This window comes from Belonocnema kinseyi, chromosome 5 (genome assembly GCF_010883055.1).
Source record: "Belonocnema kinseyi isolate 2016_QV_RU_SX_M_011 chromosome 5, B_treatae_v1, whole genome shotgun sequence".
Taxonomy (NCBI): domain Eukaryota; kingdom Metazoa; phylum Arthropoda; class Insecta; order Hymenoptera; family Cynipidae; genus Belonocnema; species Belonocnema kinseyi.
Genome location: NC_046661.1, coordinates 141,102,925 through 141,109,691, shown reverse-complemented (window position 1 = coordinate 141,109,691; position 6,767 = coordinate 141,102,925). Strand labels below are relative to the sequence as shown.

The 6,767-nt window shown below is 23.8% G+C and overlaps 1 protein-coding gene across 2 annotated transcripts in view; it reads left to right on the top strand.

The window, feature by feature from the left end:
• Positions 1–6,767, top strand: part of LOC117172432 (protein sel-1 homolog 1) — a 47,587-nt gene that overhangs the window by 6,104 nt on the left and 34,716 nt on the right. The gene's annotated exons all lie outside the window — the stretch shown is intronic.

Genomic DNA, 6,767 nt, shown 5'->3' with positions numbered 1-6,767 from the left:
AAAGATTAATTTTAACCATTAAAATTAATTTTCTTTAAAAAAGGAGAATTTCTCACAAAGTAGGTCAATTTTCGAACAACCTATTTAATTTCTAAATAAAAATATCAATTTCCAATTAAATAGTTAAAATTTTATCCAAAAAAGAGAAATTTACAACCAAAACTTCAGCAAAATAGTTACATTTTTTAGTAGAATATCTAAAATTTTAGTTAAAAAGAAGTGGTTTTCAACAAAGCAGTTGCATTTTTAACCAGATATGAATTTTAAATAAAAATTATGAATCTTCAACTAGAATAGATAAATTTTTAACCATAAAAATTAATTTTTTTTTTCACAAAAAATGCGATTTTTTCAGAAAGCACACCAATTTTCAAATAACTAGTTTAATTCCTAAATAAATAAAAATTCAATAATAAATTAAGATTTAATGGAGTAAACTGAGATAATTCTGAAAAATCTGCGATTTCAGATAAAGTAGAAATCGCTTTTCTAAATTGAAAAAAATTGATTAGAATAATAAAAACTTGAATTTTACTAGGATCGTAATAAATTCCCGGTAATTTCCCGTTTTCCCGATTAGTCCAGACGCCATACCCAGTCCTGTCGGATCTTATATGTCGCCAAAATATTTTGAGTGATATATATTCGCAATTAATCAATTTTTTAATTACTCCCGATTAATAATTTTCCATTAAACGTATATCGATTTTTTTTTCTGCACTTTATTAGCTCATTACAGGACGAATAAAAAACGTTCAAACATCTAAAAGAGAAATATTTTTTTAATTTATGAAAGTAACAGCTAAAATACACTTTTTATAATAAAAACTATTTCTCTAAAGTTAATACTTTCCTGGCAAAATTGAGTTTTATTAGGTGAAATTCTACGGTGTGATAATAAATAGTAATTTTTTAGTTAATTAAATTCATATTAGAGACAATATTTTTGCTCAAATTTCTACAAAAAGTTATAATTTTCTTTTATTTCCTTGAAAAACTAGAATCAGAATAAAATTAAATAAGGGTGAAAATTATTTTCAATTTTTAATATTTTACAGAAAACTTAGGGTGAAGTTTCCTTTTGGAACTAGAAAACGTTTCAGAAAAAAAATAAAATAATAAAGTAATGAGAGACTTACTTCGAAATTAGATATTTCTTCGAATCATTGAGATATTTAACTATTTTTTCTTCTACTTAGGAATGTCTCACTTTTTTTAATTTTCATTTTTGTAAAAAAAAATTGGAAGTGATTTAAAGGAAGTGTGTGTATCTACATAATTCGGCCATTAGTGCCGAAGTTTCGGTATATTTTTGCAGATTTCAAATTAAAAATTTAGAAGCTGTTTAAGAATTATGAAAGGCTTCAAAAGATAAAAACCTTTTCTTACGATTCTTCGGAAAATAAAAAATGATTCTTCATTTTTTTCTCATTCTTTTAAGACAATATTTTAAAATATTTTCAAAGATTTCCAAAATTGCAAAAAAGAATGTGGAATATTCGAAGACATTTTTTTTTACATTTATAAAATTTGCTCATGTTGAAAAAATTTTAGTAACTTAAAAAAATTCCTTTAAAATATTCCAAATTCTGTTTTGAAAATTCTGGAAATATTTGAAAATATTTTCTTAAAATAATTTTTTAACATAAGAAATCAGTTTGCATTTTCCTTTGAATGTTCAAAAAAATGTTTTTTTTTTTTTGAAGCCTTTTAGAATTCTTAAATAGTTTCTATAATTTGTATTTGAAATTTGCAAAAATCTACATTTTGTAAATGAGGCTGCAGCAAATGCTTGAAAATTTCGATACGAATAGGCGAATGTTGTCAGAACATACAACTCGTTTAAATTATTTAAAATCATTTTAAATTTTACATTAATTTTGAAACTTTTTAAAACTTAAAGTGACTCAAGTTTTTCCTATAAATAATAAGCAGGATTTTCTAAAAATTGTATGAAAAAAGTCATTAGTTTTGAAAGATATTTATAAATTCTGAAAAAATTATTTAAAATTTGAAAAAGTTTAAATTAAATTCTAGATTTCTCAGGATTTTGAAACAAAATGTTGAAGGTTTTCACTTGAAACAGTGAAAATGATAACGCCGATTCATAATATTAATCTTATAAATGAGTCGAAATTAAATCAATTTTCCTGGAAGAATAATTCAGTGCATAATAACTATTAAATAAATAAAACTTTAAAAATTTAAATTCTATGACTGAATTTTAAATAATATTTAAGATTGTTTAAGCTTCGTGCCAAGTTTCCACTGCATATAGAACTGTAAATAAATAATTGGAATTTAGATTGTTCTACAGGTTACAATTTTTGTATAAACAATTTTTTCTTAACATCATTGTTTTAGTGGTACTTAAGAGAATTATCATGCTAAATTTCAAACATTTGTAACTTTTTGTAGAAAAGTTGTTAGTATTTGAAACCCCTTAATTGTTTATTTATGCGTCGTTGCTTAAATTTAAACAATTTCACCATAATTTCACAGGAACTTGGTGCCTGGAAACAGCAACAATATATTTGAGCAAAAATATTGTCTCTAATATGAATTTAATTTACTAAAAAATTACTATTTATTATCACATCGCAGAATTTCACCCATTAAAACTCAATTTTACAGGAAAGTATTAACTTTAGAAGAAACTTTATTAACTTTAGTAGAAATCGCTTTTCTAAATTGAAAAAAAAAATTGATTAGAATAATAGCATTATTCTAATCAATTTTTTTTTTAATTTAGAAAAGCGATTTCTACTTTATCTGAAATTGCAGATTTTTCAGAATTATCTCAGTTTACTCCAATTAAATCTTAATTTATTAATGAATTTTTATTTATTTAGGAATTAAACTAGTTATTTGAAAATTGGTGTACTTTCTGAAAAAATCGCATTTTTTGTGAAAAAAAATTAATTTTTATGGTTAAAAATTTATCTATTCTAGTTGAAGATTCATAATTTTTATTTAAAATTCATATCTGGTTAAAAATGCAACTGCTTTGTTGAAAACCACTTTTTTTTAACTAAAATTTTAGATATTCTACTAAAAAATGTAACTATTTTGCTGAAGTTTTGGTTGTAAATTTATCATTTTTGGATAAAATTTTAACTATTTAACTGGAAATTGATATTTTTTATTTAGAAATTAAACTGGTTTTTTCGAAAATTGGCCTACTTTGTGAGAAATTCTCCTTTTTTAAAGAAAATTAATTTTAATGGTTGAAAATTAATCTTTTTGGTATAAAATTCAAAAATATTCCAGTAGAAAATTGATATTTTTTGGATAAAATTTCAACTATTTGATTGAAAATTGATATTTTTTATTTAGAAATTAAACTGGTTTTGCTAAAATTGACCTACTTTGTGAAAAATTGTCCCCTTTTAAAGAAAATTAACTAGTTTTTTGAAAATCAATTTTTTTAACTAAAAGTTTACCTATTTCAGTGTAAAAAATTGTACTATTTTGCTGAAATTTTTGTTGAAGACGTATATTTTTTAGATGAAAATTCAATTATTTCATTGGCAATTGATATTTTTTATTTAGAAATTAAATTATTTGTTAGAAAATTGATCTACTTTTTGAAAATTCTCTTTTTTTTTGAAGAAAATTTATTTTAATGGTTGAAAATTCATCTTTTTGATATAAAATTTAATTATTCAACTTGAAGATTCATCATTTTAATCAAAAAATAATAATACATAGTTGTAAATGTAACTAGTTTATTAGAAATAAATTTTTTTAATAAAAACTTTACCTATTTCAGTAGAAAATTTATCTATTTTTCTGAAATTTTGGTTGACAAACGAATCTTTTTTAGATGAAAATTCATATTTTTTTATTTAGAAATTAAAATATTTGTTAGAAAATTGATCTACTTTTTGAAAAATTCTCTTTTTTTTAAAGAAAACTTATTTTAATGGTTGAAAATTCATCTTTTTGGTATAAAATTTAATTATTCAATTTGAAGATTCATCATTTTAATTAAAAAAATAATATATAGTTGTAAATGTAACTAGTTTATTAAAAATAAATTTTTTAAATTAAAACTTTACCTATTTCAGTAGAAAATTTAACTATTTTTCTGCAATTTTGGATGAAAATGTATCTTTTTTGGATGAAAATTCAATTATTTCATTGAAAATTGGTATTTTTTATTAATAAATTAAACTGGTTGTTAGAAAGTTGATGAAATTTTTGCAAAATTTTCCTTTTTTAAAGAAAATTAATTTTAATGGTTGAAAATCAATCTTTTTGTCATAAAATTCAAATATTCCAGTAGAAAATTGATATTTCTTGGATAAAATTTCAACTATTTGATTGAAAATTGATATTTTTTATTTAGAAATTAAACTGGTTTTGCTAAAATTGACCTACTTTGTGAAAAATTGTCCCTTTTTAAAGAAAATTAACTAGTTTTTTGAAAATCAATTTTTTTAACTAAAAGTTTACCTATTTCAGTGTAAAAAATTGAACTATTTTGCTGAAATTTTTGTTGAAAACGTATATTTTTTAGATGAAAGTTTGACTATTTCATTGGAAATTGATATTTTTTATTTAAAAAATAAACTGGTTGTTAGAAAGTTGATCAAATTTTTGAAAAATTCTGCTTTTTTAAAGAAAATTAATTTTTATGGTGGAAAATGCATCTTTTCGGTATAAAATTCGACTATTTCAGTAGAAAATTTAACTATTTTGCTAAAATTTTGGTTCAAAATTTATTTATTTTTTTGATGAAAATTCAATTATTGAATGGTAAATTTATATTTTTTATTTAGAAATTTAACTATTTGTTAGAAAATTGATCTACTTTTTGAAAAATTCTCTTTTTGTAAAGAAAATTGATTTTAATGGTTGAAAATTCATCTTTTTGATATAAAATTGAAATGTTCCAGTAGAAAATTAAACTAATTTGCTGAAAATTGATATTTTTGGATAAAATTTCAACTATTTTGTCGAAAATTATGTGGAAAAAAATTAATTTTAATTTTTTTTTCGTTAAAAATTCATATTTTTCTGTTGAAAAGTGAACTATTTTTGTAGGAATTGAACAGTTTGGTCGAAAATGCATGTTTTTTGCTTGCAAATTCAATAATTTAGTAGAAAATTAAATTATTCGGGTAAATCATAAACTAGTTATTTCAAATATATCTATTTTGTTGGAAAATCTTGTTTTTTTGTTAAAAATTGTTTATGTTTTTCGAAAAATCAATTATTTTGTTAAAGCCATCTTTTTCGGTTGAAAATTCATCTTTTTGTATTCAAAATGTATCTTTTATGGTATAAAACTGATATTTCTTGGTTTAAAATTCATCTCTCTTGGCTAAAAATGAACTTTTTTGTCGAAAACTCAACTTTCCTATTAAAAATTCAACTTTTCGGCTTTAGAATTCAACTATTTGTTCGTAATTTTTTTTTTCTGTTGGAAATTCATATGTTTGGGTTCAAAATTAAACTGTTTTTTTTTTTTTTTTAGGAAAATCGTCTTTGTTGCTTGAAAATTTAATAATTAAGTAGAAAATGAAACGACTTGGTTAAAAATAAAAATATTCATGTAAATCTTAAACTATTTATTTGAAAATTTAACTATTTTGTTGGAAATTCATTTTTATTTTGTTAAAAATAAAAAGTAGAAAAAAGTTAGAGCAGAAAAATTAAATGATTGGTCGTAAATTAACTTTTTTGTTAAAAATAAATATTTCTGAGTTCAAAATTAAACTCTTTTGTAGAAAATTTGTCTTTTGGGCTTGAAAATTCAATAATTTTGTTGAAAAGTTAATTAATTGGTTAAAATTTTTTTTTGGCTAAAAATTAATCTTATTTTGTTGAAAATGCCACTATGTTGCTAATGTCAACTTTTACGGTCGAAAATTCATCATTTTTAATTGAAAATTGATCTTTTATGGTAAAAAAAAAATCATTTTTCTTGAAGGAACATCAACATTTCTGATGAAAACTTAAGTTTTCATCTTGAAAATTCAACTGTTTTGTTGAAAATGCAACTACTAAAGTTTTTAATGTATCGCCATGGATTTAAAATTCATTTTTTGATCAAAGAAGTGCCACTATTATGTGGATGCTTCCATACTGATTTTCTGATAATGCTTTACCATAATAAATTGTTTAGACTTGCGAATAATTATAAAAAATTTATAATAGTGATATAGTTCACCTATTAACGACCATCGGTTTAATCCTCAAGCTCGGTTTGGGATTCCAATTCTCCGTTTTTCGAGAATAAGTCGGCCGAATTATTCTCGGAAGTTGGAGGGTTGCAATCTCAAACCTATAACTGCGATTCGATTCCGCGTAAGCTTTCACCGTCTTAAGTGAGAGAATTCCCGCGAACCGGCGAACGGCAGGCTCTTGTCGTATTCCAGTGGGTGAGAGGAGCGGGCGACCAATGGCAGGGCCCGATCCGTCCTCCCCACCGCTGGAATGCTCGCGGGTTTCGCTCGAAGATCGGGAGTTGCGAAAATCGGCAGGATAAAAAATTAGTATCTTCTCGACCGAGAAGCGTGACAGATCATGGAGTGTTTTGCGCTCCTACCGACGATCTCCAGTCAACCTGTACGCTTATATTCATTGAATTAAAATTAGTTTTTCCATCTTTAAATTCCAGCCTTTATTATTCCGTTTTCGCCAACCTTTATTTTAACTCCTACCAGGTGTATACATATGAAACCGGTATTGCCATTTAGCGGCCAGTAGGCACACTTGTAGGCACTGTCGGAACTTACCATTTGTGCTAATTGGCGTAT